Genomic DNA, 16643 nt, shown 5'->3' with positions numbered 1-16643 from the left:
GGCTCTCATTTCCATATCTGGCAGTGACAATACCTTATTTTCCTCTCCCTGATACATTGATAAATAGTCAAGATAAACAGAATTATATTCTGGAGAGTCATTCCCTGACAAAAACCACAGTGTTTTGGATCCCAAACCACTCCCTACTTAAACCCTTTCTCCCCTTTTAATATATCTATACCCTCAAGCCCTGAAAATTTAATTAAAATAGCTCAGTACTCTGAACCCTTTCACTAATCTTCTTGTACCACTGAAGGGGATGCTGGATGTTTAAAGAAACACTGCTCTGACTTACCATGTGTAGTGATACTAATGGGAAACAATGAGTAAGATATTTATTGAAAATCATGCTCATTTTTTCTCTGTTGCTAATATTAATATCTTTAGCTCCGGACACCATAGCAAAAAATACAGGATAATATGTTGTAGGGGCACCAATAGCAGCAGGAATATAACTGAAAACCACTCGAGGACAGTTCCAGCCTCCCCCTCTGAAACACGGACAAACGTTTGGAGCCATAGGGTCAGGCTTGCTGGTGTGTTTCCCTCTGGCCACCTTCTTCTCCCTTTGCAAAGAGTGGCACTACAGGAGAGGACAGTTGCCCTTGTTTCCATCCTTCTTTCCTCATGACCCATTTTGGCTACCTCTTTTCTTTCGGCAGCTTGCTTCCCCTTCCATCAGCTCTGTCACTTTTTGTAAGGAAGAGTAGACGTGTCATTTGTTAGGTTGCCTGTGAACATCTGGAGAAGGCAGTGTGCCTGGATTATCTTCTTGAGACAGTCCAACAGAACAAAATCACCAATTTACTATCCTTTGGCCTGCAGCAGGGCAATCTTTACAGACCACAATTCTCCTGTCTTACCTCTCCCCTTGTTTGTCCCCTGGGTATCAGTGGTGATGTTTGACACCATTGCAGGGCCAGGTGCCTCCCCAAAGTCCTGCTGGGTGTGCTGGACACCATGGTCAGTCTATGGGAGAAGGAGAGGAGATCCACAATGCTTATCTAGCACAAATCTGATGGGGACAGATTTCAGTCTCTGCAGAGCAGGTTCAGTTCAGGCTTACAAGCAGAGATTTGAGTCACCAAAGGAGAAAAACATCACACTCAAAACCAGTTTGAAATGCGGGGCTTTTCCCCCCACCACTGGTTTTCTAGCTCCCCAGCCCAAGAGCTAGGTAGAACTCAACCATTCAATGAGTGCCAGGCAGGACCCGCATCTCCATCCACAGCTTTGCAGTTCCCTGGGCAATGTTCTCCTTTTCAAGGCACATGTTCCCCAAACCAAGCTACTGGTCCCAAACAATGCCTTGGATCATTCTGGCTGCAAGAAAAAACCTTCAGAAAATGTATTGATGCAGGGCAATGTGCCACACTTCACACAGATGCTAAAACAGTAACTTCAAGATTTGGGAACTGCCCTGTAAGTGTCATGGGACATTAGCCCAAAACCTTCATTGAGATTGCAATACAGATCTTGCTGAAAAAGAAAAACACAGTGAGAGACAAAAACTAATATAACAAAAGAAGTTAATTGAGTTGTTGTTCTGAGCTGATTACGCATCTTCATAGCTAAGTCATTAAAAGCTATGGTTACTACAGCCAGCTTTTCTGAAATTGGTGAAACGCACACTCCTGTGCACACATCCATGTGCAATCTGGTATTTTTTGCTGTATGCTGCATCTTCTTGCAGCATTGTGAGATAAATATGAAAAAAAAAAATGTAATGAGTAAAAAATTATACCCAAATCATTCCCTGTCATTCATGAAGTTATCTGTACACTTTCAGCCATGAAAGAAGCTACACCTTGCTCTGCCAGCTCAAAAAGTCTAGAGATGTCCAAGCAATGGAAGATGGAAATTGGCATATAGGACGTTCGATTTTTCACCCCTAAAACACTGTTGCTATTACTAAGTAGGGTACTCATAAGATTGAAACAGAGGCTTTTGACATGGTTACTTTCTCACATAGCTTTCTGCCTTTCTGGAGGTGGAAGCATAAGCAGACTTAATCTACATTTGTTCAAAAGGAAAGCATTTATTCTTGTCAGAAAAATCAGAGAAAAGAAGACCTGAAGAAATATTAAAGTTGTAAAAAGGTTTGATCAACTGGAATGAGATAAACTCTTCAGTCTGATGAGAAGTCTGGAAAAACAAGAGACTCAGTCTAAAAACTAGGAAATTAAGAGTGAAAGGGGAATTCAGGCACAGCTATTTCAATCAAAAAGTAATAAGCATGTGGAATAAATTATTGCTAGGTGAAGCTATTGAAGCAAATAGCAGGAATGAATTTAAAAGACAGCTAGACATCTTTATGGAGAGAGCAGAAAATTCACATTTTTCCTACTTATATGCTTTGGGTTAGAGCCAGTAATGGACTTAGTGTCTAAAAAAGGACTTAGGAGGACTTTAACTGTTTAAATTCAGAAATAAATCCAAAAAATCCCAACTGACTAGCATGGATGCTAGAAGCACCTGGGTTACATAGTGCCAAGCATGCTGAGCCCTAGGACGGGGTCTCCATGTCCTCTGGGGCTGTGTTGGTCCCAGCAGCATGGTGCTGTCTCCTACCCCAGTCCGGATTCGAGCTGGTGTCCCCCAGGGGCCTGATGCAAAAAACATTTTTGAAGCATGCCTAATGCAAGACAGGGGACCAGGTCCCACACAAAATACAGTAGCAGCTGCCACTTAGATTTAAAATTATGAGAGACGTAGTGTTAGTCTGTGCCATCTTTGATACAGTGCTTTTATAATAATGTCATGGGATGTGGAGGACCCTGATGCTTTTCTGCTGGCTGGGACTGAAATCTGAATGTGCCATGTGCCAGGAAAGGGTGAATCCCCTTTCTTGAAGGAGGCTGATTATGCAGAAGCGTGCATACTAAATCAGAGAGAAAGTGAGAAGTTGCATAAGTACATCCTAGTAGGTGGGTAGATGGGGAAAATCCCAATACCTGGTTGCTCTTTCCTAAGATTGTTGCTGGCTTTTGTATCCCCCAGTCTTTTTATTGTTACTGAATAGCAGTGACGGTTACAACATTTTTATTATTATTCTGGGACACTTCTACCATGGCTGAGAAAAGACTTTTATTGGACTTAGAAGTTTTCAAAAGTACTCATTTCATTATCTGTTGAGCAGCTTGAAGCTGCCAGTGGAGGGCACCACGGGAAGACTGAGAGGTGGCTGTGGTTCACTATCTGGAAGACATGAGTTAACTCGGCAATGTAAGCCTCAGATCATAAATACATGCTGGGCTCTGACTAACATTTACAAGAACCAAAGAGAGACTGCAGGCTCGATTTCAGAAACTTTTAGGAGATTTCAAGCTGTCTGCAAGATGTCGCCTTCTCTCCCCCTTGCTCCCCACCCACCTAAATTACAATCACATGTTATCAGAGTGACTCCGAACCAGCTACGACGAAAAACTATCTTGTTTTTCATTTAGGCTGAGTCATGCACCGCTGAGCTGTTGGGATAGATTTTCCTACGGGTGCTGGGTTTGCATGTGCTGTGCATCTGAAGCGGAGCTGGAGGCAGATGGAAGCAGATGGAGGAAGGCAGGAGGGGTTGTGTGCAGCTCCGCAGGGCTGCCCGGGCAGGACCGGGGGTCCCAGGGACATCCTCCTGCTGGGTAGGCCCAGGGAGGCAGCACCCCAGTCATCCCAGGTCTGGGCTTTCTAAGGACTTTCTGTCACTCAGATTGCACTGCGTAATCTCTGCAAGTCCACATGCTTAAAGATCAGTGTGTAACTGGAGCTATTTTGCAATGAGTCTCAGGTGTTGAGGGAGTTAAACCTCTCTAGGGTTTACACTGATTTACACCCCCCCTTGCTTTAATGCTAAAAAAACCAAAACCCACCTTGACAAGATTTGTACTGATACGAAAGTATCCTGTTAAATTTGTACTGATAAGCACACTGGTTTTCTGAATTAAGTCTCTGCATGACCCAAAGAAAATGTGCTCAGTGATATAATTATATGGTGCTTGGGTCTCTCTGATAAGACTTTCTTTACATCTAGTTCAGGGGGCAAGTGAACACACTTAATGGTGGGGAAAACGGGGCAGGGACTAATGTTGGAATAGAGATGGCATCTGGCTCGGAAGGTGACTGGGTCATCATCTGGAAGTAGGCCTGGGGGTGGCTTGACTGAAGAAAAAGGCAGAGGCTGTTGAGAAACAAAGCCACTCATCTTGCAAAGCAGGTGGGCAAGCATTCCTGCCAAACTGCAAAACACAGCAGGCTGCTATTTTTAAAGCACAGAGGGTAGTTACAATTTGGAGGAAAGGTGAGAAATGACTTCTGAAACATCCAACTTTTTTTTTCCCCCTTAAAGAATTTGTTATGCTTCTATATCTGAATTTCTGTTAAAGTACAGCACGTGATTATTGTGTGAAGGTCATGGGTTAAGTAGGGAATGCAGAGGCAAAAATCTGCTCATATCTAATCGTGGCTCTGAGACTGATTCAAGCTTTGACCTTGAGCACATCACTTAACCTCAAAGGAATAACTTGAGGATTCATTAGCTGGTCCTTGTGGAGTGCTTTGAAGATGAAAAGGGCTTTATAAGTGGCAAATATTATTATGTGTTCTGGGACCTGGAAATTTTCAATGTTTGTATATATAATCATTTTTACAGAGGATTTACTACATAAAAGAAATCGTAAATTTTGCTGGAAATTGCTGGAGTGCAGATAAGAACTGCCTTTTCCAACTGAGAGGATTTTTCATGGAAATCTTTCTCTCCCTTTCGGTAAAGCTTTTACAACATGAACCAGGGATGACCGTTTCATTCAGCTGCTTGTCTGTGGGCTTGTTTTAAAGGGAGCAGTTGCATTGCTCACTCCTTGGCCAACAAGGGCAAGGGGGAGGGAGAAAATTTGTGGGGAAGATACTCCTGAGCTACACAGCGTAGCTGCCCATGGTGTGGGCTCGTCTCCAGCCAGGAGGTTAGACGGGCTGTGTGAGGTGTATTCCACAGAGACCACGTGCAAGAGGAATGCAACTCGGCAATCACCAAAGCTTCAGCGCCCTGTTGACAGCAGATATTAAAGTAAGCAAGAGCATGGAAGCGCTGACTGTAAGGAGGTGGTTGGCTCCATAAGTTTCAAGGAAAGATTATGCGTTAGCATCATATTATGATTTCTCCTTTGAATCAGCTTTCAAAGAGGAAGGCGGCTGCACAGAGGTGTTCCATGCTGTATATTATAAGACAGATTTTGATACATTTATGAACAGAATTAGGTGGCACAATGCCTTCAACAAAATGGAATTGAACTCTAATTCAGGAGGTGTTTCACCTTCATAGGTCCAGCCTTTTCCTACATCATTCAAATTTGTGATAGTGCTATTGACAGCAGCAGCGTGAAGTTTGCGTGCTGATAAAAGGGAATAATTGTAACGAAAGGGCTGCCTATTTAGGGGTATCCTAACCCAGCAGTGAGCTGGGCGAGAGCGTGGTATTGATTACCTGGCTGAGTCTGCATCCTGCTGACAAGAAAGATTGTGATGCTCTCAAAGGCAGAACTTCCTTGTGCAGCTTTTAAATATCTATCAAAGACAAATCTGCTTCTGGACCATGTACTCCTATTGAATTTATATTAGTGTTGATACAGCATGCATGATGCCTACAGGCTGTGAGTGCCCAATGGACATGGGCTTGCTGCTTCCATATCAATCAATTTCAGGCGTGTTTTCCCCTTAATCTGGGTGAAATTGGCTGACTCAAATCCTATAGTCTCCACTTAATCGAATTGTTTATTGAAATCAATGGAGATTCTGACTGAGTAAGGACCACCTTGTTTGTCCCATTGCCCCTGCAATGGTATATGCCTCTGCCTCTGCATTTGTATATGTGAAATAAAAAAAAGGCATAGTGTAACGAAATGGAAATTACACAGGGATGTTTAAGCACACAAGAAACAAAAATAACTGGAACTGTATATCCTAAAGGTGAGGGCACTGAACATTGCTTCTCAAAGAGATTTTTTCACTTTTTTGCTTGGCTGACAAGTAGCTGATTTGCTATGAGCTCAAGAAATATAGGGGGAGGAAAAGAGAGAAGTTTTTACAACCCAGAATAAAATGCTCTCATGAACAGGTAAGTTTTTTGTTTCTCACACAGGTGCAAGTCCCTCCTGCCTCCAGAGAACCCACAAAGACCTGGGAAACCAAGAGCTTCCAGTAAACAGTTGTTTTGGGATCAAGCCAGAAATGCAAAGCTGCAGTTAAGACAAAGTAGACATGCTCATGTTTGAATCTAAAGCAAATCTAAATTGCTGGACAAAATGGAAACAACATCTGGAAAGGCTTCCTGAGGTTCTCCTGTTCCCTCTCATCTCACAGTGTTTTCTCAGTGGCCAGCATCGCATCAGGAAAAACATCCCGCTGCAAAGGCACCTTTTTCTGCTCCCCATATTGTCTGGAAGACTTGCTTGTTTTACACGAGGCACAATTACCGGCACTAGGATAAGGGTTTGGGCTCTGTACATCCCTTTTCTCATCCCCACTCCCCAAATATCCAACAGGCTACCAAATGCTCTGCTGAGGAATGCTCTCAAGCAGGTACCTGCTCTTCATTTGCGCAGCACCCAGCACAGTGGGACCCCCAACCTCTCTGAGGGATACGTCTTACTGAATAAAAAGTACAGAGACTCATAACAGCAGTGAGGTTTTCTCAACTCACCTCATAACAAATGGGAATTTGTGGGAGAATCATACTGTGCACAGCAGGATCTGGGTGTAATCCAGCATCTGGCACAGGCAAACATTAATTACCTGATCTGGTTGAAGAAAGAACCGAAGCATGGAGAACATTTAATTATCTGTGCTATCTTTAGCATGTCTAAAGTACTTTTGTACTTCCTATTACCTCTGTAGCAGAGACTTCATTTTTCCACGTAAAAGATTTTAATTACATAAAATGCTCAATTAGAACCTTGATTTCCATTTTAGAAAATAAATACACCATGCAAATCACTGACTTGCTCTTAATTTCTCTAACACTCCTCTCAAACTTTTCAATAGATGCTCCCATTTCTCTTCCCATTAACAATGTCTGTAGGGATCCCAAACACCAGACTTATCACTGCTGCTCTCTGCAGCTTTATTTAAAGGAGAAGAACCTAGACCCTAAGCCAGGCCTTCCTTCCCTCGGCTTCTCCCTTGAATACCTGTTCTGCAGACAGCCTGGAGGACAGCCAGACTACTGGTTGGAAAGGTCTGTGCTATAGGAACTGATTTTGGCAGTCAGCAACTGGACATGTTGTAGTGAAGTTTGTATTAGAGCAAATCTAGTAAAAAAGGAAAGCACCTGCACTGGACAAAGGTGGGACTGTATGAAGCAACCAAGATTACTAAGGGTGGGATGAGCAAAATTTGGCTTTGTGGAGGCAGGGAAGTGAATTGGGAAAGGAGAGGGGTCGGTAAGATAGAGAGCTGGGGAAGAGTATGATGGGTTTGGGGGCAGAGGGAGGGAGGATGGGGCAGGAGGGGCTCAGGGGACTGCCAGTGTGGAGATGAGTGCAGGGGGGGAGAAGAGCCAAAAGGTCTCCCAGGGGCTTGGGGGTGTGAAATGTGTTTGGAGGCTGTGGCTACAGCTCCTGCCTGTGGGGTTGAGAAATCTCTCCATTTTTCACAAGAGGGGAGCGAAGCACAGAACAGGCTAAATGACCTGGTGAGACGATCCAGCATCCATCGGCATATTTTTACAGAGAAAACTGGTTTGACCACACAGATGCTGACCTTTTTCAGCAGATCCAGAATTGTGATTTTCAAGACCATACACACTCTCCCAGTCACTTCTGGCTGAAAATTTTCAAAACTCTTCTTCCCCCAGCTCTTGTACTGTAACTATAGTCACTTTAGAAATCTGTGGCCATGCTACATGCCAGCTGAATGCCCTCTTCCTCTGGTTGTCCTTAGAGCTCCAGCATGGGCAGAAACCTGCTCATGACATACCAGTGTACTCCAGTAGAAGAAGGAATCGCTCCAGAGCTTTACACCTGTCCACACAGCATGATGCATCAGCATACAGAGAAACTTGAACAAGCCTTGAGGCATCTTGCAGAGGCTCTTAAAGGAATGCTGCCATTTTAGCAGCACCTTTGCCTTGGCTCCAGCACCCCACCTCTCTGCAGAGCTGATCAGCCTGGGCAGAGGCTCATCTATAATGTACTTGTACTGCCTGTAGCCAGGCTGTGGTTCAGATATCTCTGCACAGTGCTGCATTGGGTCCCACACATGGACCCTCCCTGAAGACAAAATCGGTGATCTCAAGCTGCAGAGGCCAGCAGCATTGCATTGCTATAGGTGTCTGTGTCCAGCTGCCAGCGGGGCTGGTCACAACAACCGGAGACATTGATGGAGAAGATGCCAGAGCTGACATGAAGCACCTGAACACATATGATGGGCTCAGCAATGCTGGAGTGTAGCTTAATGGAGTGGGCAGTTATAACAGAGAATGGCTGAAAATAGAAACCTCTTTTTGTGAATGAATATACAGCGTGTGTGGAACAGTTCAAGGAAACATATGAAAAGGAATAAATCCTACCTAAAGCATTATCATGACACCATGTGTTATGCTATCGCAAGCCTCTTGCTGTTCAAATCAGACAGCAGTAGGCATCAATCTCTTTGGGGATGAAATTATAAATAAGCAGATAACCAGTACATGAATAAAACAAAGTGAAAGCAACCTGCATATCAAAAGAATCTGTGACAAGTGACACACTTTCACATGGATGATTGAAAATGGGAAAAAGAAAAATGAAAGGTGGAATTGAAGTACAAATGAATGAGAACTGGTGGGAAAAAGAAAAAAAAAAAAAGCCAAAGAAATTTAAAATAACAAGATGTCAGGCAAGCTAGAGCTGACTGCAGTAGGATAACACTGCCTTGATGCAATATCACTGCCTTCCCAGGACTTACACCAGAGACTGACTTGGCCCTCTTATTTAATTACATGCTGATACACCATCATGAGACCTCATGGGAAATCTTGCAAGATCTTGTGACAGATATTAAATTAGCATTTGCCTTCACTGTAAATATAATCTGATCAAAAACATTTCATGTGTGCAAAGAAGTCAAGTTTAAAAAGAATGATTCAGCTATAAAAATAAATAGCATCTATAAAAACAGCCATTGTGGAAGAAAAGTAGCAAATTATCAGATTTCTTTTCTTTGAATATGCAGCACAGGAGGGGTCATATGCATGATTTCAGATGTAGATGCATCCCCTACACTACACACAGGGTCTGATTGAAATGTGGCTGCAGTTTCTCAATTATTTTACTGTGAGCTGCTATCCAAAGAAGTAAGTGATGTTTTCTGGTCCTCTACAGCAGGCCAGTTGTTTCCACCTCCTCCCCTCTGCCTGCCCTTGGGTCTGCACAGATGGAGCTGATCTAGCTCAAAGCACATCTTCTCTCTCAGGTATTTTCTGAGCAGGACCTGTTCCCGCAGCTGACTCCCTGCATGGAGGCAGGAGAAGAAGCATCACATACCTTTTTTTTGGCAAAGCTGAGCTTTAGCACATGTGTGAGGATCCCATGGTGCAGAACCAGAGGAGTAAATAGACTTTTACCTGGAAAGCTGTAAAACAGAGAAGGATTTAAGAGAAAAAATGTGAAATGGGGACAAATAGGGGCTTCCAGGAGTTTCTCCTCTGCAGTGTACCCATTAGCAACATGAAAGGTCCCTAGACCTAGAGGGGCTACTCAAGGCTGTGTGGTTTTGGACCTGCTGATAAGCATGTCTAACTCCAGCACTGACACCTAAACAGATCCCCCCACCCTGCAACGCCCTCACCTTAGCAGAGGTGAAAAGGCAAGAGGGAGAGGAGTGTGTGCTCTCGGGCAGTGTTACTGGTGAAGCCCATGACTAGCAGGGGAAGCACAGAAGGTATCACCCTTTAGACACCTCTCAATTTTCTTTGTTTTCTGGGAGTTTAATATCAGGCAAATGTCTAAACAGCTGACCATTTATCCATACTAGACTTTCAACACTTTCAAGCTTTGCTTATCAATTGGGATGTAACATTTGCTTAGCTTTACCAGGAAGAAATGCATAAAATAAAGGTTCTGATGAATTTCTGTTACAGCCTGGCCAGTTCCTGGTAGGAGGAGAGGCAAATTTTTTCATAGAGTGAGCAGTGAACTAAAGGAACACTATTTTTTTCTGATGCATCTTATGACTAAATAAATAGATTCATTCTTATTGGAACTGCTAACAAACAGAAGAAAAACAAACAGAAAAAAATTAGACTGTTAAAGGACCGTGGAAAATTAATGTTCAATGTTTTTAAGACAGAAAAGAGAGGAGCAGATATTAGCAAGACTTTATTAAACAAGTAGTTTCATACTCTAGCATCCAGCTCTCTTAAATGAGCCTGTCATTTCTTTTTCTATTTCACATGCCCTTGTGATGCTTCTTCTCATGCTGTAGTTGTTATGAAGTATGGTTAATTAGACACCCTAAAGACAGTGATTACATTTCCTTTCTGGGTGGTACTAGAAGATGTGCCCTATGAGAAATAAGTTCCTTACGACCTCCCAAGTATGTAGTCCTCACATTGCTTCCAGATGGAAGAAGTGAGGACTCCAAAGGGGAGAGCTGGGTTAAAGTTTGGAAGAAAGATAAGTGTTTCTTTTCTCTCCACACTTACAGCAACCATACAGATTTTTCTCCAGGATTTAGTTCTCTGTAAAATAGAAAGTCACCCATAATCCATGTTTTCCCATAACCTGGAGAAGAGAGATCAAAAATCTAGGATGATTGCTGCATCTGGTAAAAAAGGTGTTTTACAGCAGCTCAGTAGCTCCAATGAAAGGTAAATAAGGTGCTTTTATTAATCACACGTATGCTGCCTCAGTGGTATAAATCACTGCATGGAGGCTGACTGCCCTAATTTGGAATTCTGCAGGCAAGAGCCTCAGCTGCGAGTCCAGAATATCTGATGGGATGGAGAAAACAACTTTCCCTTAAATCATCTTAATATCTGCATATTCCTTGAGTTAATGCTGAGGTTTGGCACATTTTAGAGAAACCTCTGGACTTCTCTAAATGCCATTCAGTTTTGTGTGCTCCCAGAGGTCATGCCAGGTGGAGGCTCTCTGAGGCTTTGGGACATCCAGGTCACGCTTCTTCTCTCCTATGTGGGATTTCAGAAGGGCACAGTTCAAAGCTCCCAAACTTTACACACCACCTGGAAATCACTCTGCCACAGCTTTGCTTTCAACGTGCAGGTCTCATGTCACCTCTTCTAGGATGAAGGACAGCACAAGGACAGACAAAGGGCAGCCAGATTCCTAGCGTTTGTCCTCCAAAAATTACAGTGTTATTTTCTCTGTTATGTGATGTTTGAAGTCCGGCCCAGCTGACAGTACAAATAGGTACCTTATCTAATTGGAAAGGGGAGACTGAATTTGCTTTCAGTAGTTTGCGTCAATCTTTTCTTGAGCTGTGCTGCATGGTTTATCTCCTGGGGGACGCTGAGACAGCCATGTTGGGCTACTTGGGGAAGGGCTCCTCAAAAAGAAGGTGAACTGGGGAAAGGCTTTCTATGAAGGAAATGAAGACTTAGAGAATATCTTTCAGTTTTTAGATGTGACCAAGTATCCAAGAAAGCAATGTCAATTGCCCCATCCAGATCTCAAGACAAGGTGATGGGACCAAAACACCACTGCTGGGAAAGAAAAGATGTCTTTGTGAAGAGGTCTGAGCTGGCCTGATCAGAGTGGGTACCATATGCGCCCCTTTCCTTACCATGGGTCTGCATGATCGCCACATGCCAGTGCCACAATGCCCACCCAGCCACCACCAGACCTGCACATGTCAGCCGAGCCCTCAACACAGGGCACAAAGTGTCCCCCTGAGACACACATTTGGGATGCTAAACACCAAAAATGCAGATTCAGAGGAAGGAGTTAGTGAAAAGTACATTAATGTGTTTTTTTCTGTGGCTGTCACAGGTATTTTCTTGAAAGTGAGTGTGAGGAAACAGCTGTCAGGTAAGTTGTTGTTCAAAGAACTTTCGCTATTCCTGAAAAAAAAAATCAGACAAATATTTTAGTAGTCTTTTTACATAGTGTTTTATACTTCTTTCCTGTACTTTGCCTTTGAAATTAATTTTCCTGATACAGTTCTCATTGCCATGATTTGTATACTCCCATATGGTTTTGCCATCCGCAAACAATTTTGCTATCCAAAGCTTTCCACACCTTTTTGCCACACGTATTCTTATTATATAAACAGTAAATTGTTCTATCCTTTTAAAGCCTTGATCTGTTATTAATAGTTTTGGTTTATAAGTGCAATTTAAAAATCAGGACATTCTTTGGGCACTTACTCACCACACAGGCTCCTAGTCCTTGAGTCTTTACACAGGAGAAACACCAGAGTGTTTAAAAAAGTAATTTTCTTTAACAAAACATATAGAGTGATCTTTCAGTATTTCTGCTTTGAGAAGGGTTTGCTTTGAAATCCTCAGTACATACTAAGGCAGGGCTGGAGTCTACTACACTGTTTTGAAGTTCCGCAAGAAGTATATTTAATAAATAAGACAACTGGCATTTTGTTATGTGGTTTGAATTCAGGACAGAATGACACGAAGACAGAATATTAGAATTTTCGATCCGATTTTAAACCCATTTTTAGAGAAGGAAAATTAGGAAGCTGACAAAGAAATTTCTAGGTCAATAAGTCACTGTAAATTGTGTGTGTGAGCATTAGCACTGCTGACAGAGTGCAACAAGAATATCCTTGTCTCATGTCATGTATCAGATTAGGGCTGCACCTTCTCTGCTGGGTGCATGTTAAGGGTTAATCAGTAAGGGCAAAAATCTATCTAAGCTAATTGAAAAAGTAGCAAAAAGATTAATGACCAATGACATCTGTCAAAAGAGAGAATACACTGTTGAATAATTAAATTAAGAGTCTCCATAATGCTGTTAATTATAAAAAACATTGAACAAATTCAGCTTTGAAAAATTGCTTTGGCAAATGGCATGACTACTTTTTGCAATCAGATATGCCACAGAAACAGTATATTCTAGAAACATTGCTATCAAACACAGCAATACACACACACACTGTATGAATTTCACTCCCATCCAGAGGACTCCCAAAGGTCAGTGTGCCATTGAAACCCTGAGTGAAATCATAGCCCCATTGCAGTAATAGGAATTTTAACACTGACTTCAATGGAAACATGCTTTACCCCATATATTTTGAGAGGTAATTGAGCCTAACATGATGAATAGACCGTCTGTACAGTCATGAATCTTAGCCACAGAAAACATTCAGAACTAATAGAGGAGGAAGATGTAGGACCTCTTTGAACCAGGCTCCAAAGGGCTGGTATTTCACTGTCACAGGTAATAAGAGAGGACTTGTGATATCTAGAAAAAACAGATATGTTTAATGAAGCAAGTTGAAAAATACTCCGTTCTTCCTAGAAAGATTCAAAACACTGGTGAAAAAAGAGCTTGATTCTATCCTAATAAAGTGCTTTTAAAATACACATGTGTGTCTGTGTAGTTTGGCATGAATTATTGCACACCTTTTCCCAAGCAAATTCCAGATCTGGAAAAGAATCCCCATTTTTTACAATTCTGAATCAACAGATTATTTATCAACCACATAAATAAAGCTGATTCAACAGAATATCAAGATGCAGATAACTATTTTTTTATTATGTCATTCACTTAATTTTATTTTCTTAATTATAAGCATAATATTCAAACATTTACTTTGACTTATGATAGTATCTTCCTCCTGTGAGGTGCTTATATTTCTATAGTTATTACTTTAGAACGGAATTTGGCTTGTGCCCATTTTTGGGAGGAACTTGTAATAGGGCGATACTATTTTTCAGCCATGTTAAATATTAATCCAACCAGCACATAGTTTATATTATCCCAAAATAGAGCTTCCTGAAGGGAACTACTACAGCTTCTTCCAAGAACATGTTTTTTTTCTAACTTCCCCCAGTAAGGAAGCAAATTTCATGTGAGCATATTTTTCTAAAGGTGCTCATACTCATAATCTTTTCTTTTCCTTGCCTTGTGTTTTTGTCCATCCCGAATAGTTATTGAGTTATTGAATAATATTGCTACCATTTTTTTGTTCCTCTATGCATGCAGACAAGCTGTTTGTAGTTAGGAAAAGATGAGTCTGCTTCTCTCTCATGTCAAGACCCTTCGTGCCACTGTGGTGGGGCAATGGGCTCTTGGCTGCATCTCTGGAGGAAAGTGGGGCGAGTACCCAAGCAGCTGCTGGAGGAGAGACCTCCAGAGCAGGGGCAGCACAGGGGCGTCCATGTGCTTTATAAACCCCCACGGCAAGGAGGGGGTTATCTCAGACTGCAGTTGGAGAACATCTGCTAGGGAAAGCAGCTGCAGAAGACAAAAAAGGGTAAAATTAAAAGGAAGGAATCAGTAACTTCACCAAACACTGCATTAATTAGCACTAAGGGGAGCACAGAATGGCAGCAAAATGTCAAAGATCTCGAAACATCCCAAAAGTGGCTGAAAGACCCCTGAGGTATGGGAGGAGAGGGCCTGGAGCTTGGGAGCAGCAGGGCGGAATGAGGGCACCTGACTTCTCCTTCTGCAACTGGGAAAGAGACCCAATGTAATCTTCACCATCCAGGCGAGGAAGGGGTGTCGCTGGGCAGTGCTGGCTCCGTGTGGGGTCAAGCCAAGTCACGCCGCCATCACCCTTACATGGCCTGCGATGAATTTTTGTGTGGTGCTGCTGTGTGCCATCTGCTCGCAGCCCCTGATTGAGGGATTGCTACGGGGTCATCTCAAAGCAGGGAATGCACCTGTACTAAACATGTGTACTTTGTCTCCTGGCTTGTGTCGGGCAGTGGCAGAGTTGGGTTCTGAAGCATTGGCACTGCCTGAGAGCAACGCTGGGGACGGGGCTCAGCGGCTGCTCCATCCCCTTCTGCTGCCAAACCTCCTGTCTATCAAGCCCCAGCTGTACACAGTGTTGCATTGGACTGTGGGGAGCTCTAAATACCTTCTTCCTTGTGGCTTCTGCCTCGCACACGCCCCATGAAAAACAAAATAAAACCACCATAAATCCCATCCTGCCATAAGGCATTTCTTCCTCCTAGCAGGGTCCACCTGTCCTGCTGGAGAAAGTGGTTACAATAGGTTTAGTAGCCCTGAAGTGGATAATATTAAAGACATATATAATACCTTTTAGTTTTGCAACCTTATTTTTTGGTAGATTAAATCTGAACTTTGTCAGTTGCAGAGTATTTTTCTGCAAACCTGCTATGTTTGCGCATGGAGCTAGTAATTGAGAGAGTGGAGTAGACGTTTAGCAGTGCAGGGAAACATGCACATAACTGACACCTGTTTTACACAAACCTCATGCTCTGTATACAGGCAAAGTTACAAGGGAGGCATTTGTTGAGATCTTTGTTTTTATTACATAAACACTTCTGACAGGAGAAAAACCCGCCTTGATAGGCTGATTTGGAAATGTTTTTAAATATCCTGCAGGCTTATAAATTTTGGAAACTCCACAGCAAATAGCAGCTTCCATATTAAACATACAGGAATTGCTCTGTTTAAAAAACACGAAGGCTCTGATACAGATCAGCGTGTGTCAGGAAGTTAAAAGTTAGGACGGTGCTAAAGCTTCCATCTCAGCTTAGGTCTTGGTTGCTCAACACAATGAAGAGCACAACCCTGACTATGCCAAAGATGGTTGCCCAAAAATGGATTTCCCCTCGGTGTTTCTGTCTGCCATTAAAGTTTGCGCCACAACTTCAAAGTCATATAAACAGCTGTTTCTCTGTTTATGTCTGTAAAATTTATCCTAATATTTAAGTGGAGGTAATATTTGGTGGTAATATGTGTGGAAGTACGTCATAGTAAGGTGGTATATTGGTCACTTCTTGCAGTAGCCAATTCAGTCTCTTTGAACTTTTTGTAAACAGATGCTTGAATGCACCATGGAGCTGCCGTGGCTGAAATCCTACTGTAAATATTGTTTTCTCACTGGAGAATATTGCTACGTTTGTAGTCACTGCTTTTACTTGGCAGTAAAATCATCATCTGAATTACGATCTGATGTCGTTATATCATCTGCAACATCTGTAGTCAGGATATATTTGGCATTTCAAGGTTGGGAGGAGGGAGAAAGCATCCTCAGTTACACAGCAGTGCTGGGGCTTGGGAAGAGCCGCAGGGGAATTAGGTTGCCTCCAAACACAATGCTGCTTTCAAATGCTTATTGTGTGGTGGGGAATGGCCTCTGGAAACTATTATTTTAGAAACAACAACACAAAACATCACTGTTTTGGGGAAACTTAGGACAGTCAACTGTAATTGCAGGGTCCATAGAGGAGCACAAATAGCAAATCATAATGATAATGCTGTGAGCAAGGAAGCAATGGTTTGAGGTCATGCACTGCAAGCAGACAAGACCCTTCAGGACAGAACGGGGATCACCTGGGCAGGAGGATAATTGTAGAAGAAGAGGCTGTGCCTGCATTAGACAAAAACAAAAAGCCCTAGCTCATTCATCTTTTGGCCTTCTGCTCCTGCACAGGCTGCTTGCTCCCATCCTACGGCTGAATCAAAGGATGTAACTAAGAGCCTGGTCCTGTTCCTTTGGATTTA

The sequence above is a fragment of the Gavia stellata genome, chromosome 3, assembly GCF_030936135.1.
Source record: "Gavia stellata isolate bGavSte3 chromosome 3, bGavSte3.hap2, whole genome shotgun sequence".
Classification (NCBI taxonomy): Eukaryota; Metazoa; Chordata; class Aves; order Gaviiformes; family Gaviidae; genus Gavia; species Gavia stellata.
The sequence above is the reverse complement of the archived record's forward strand: the minus strand, read 5'-3'. Positions refer to the sequence as shown.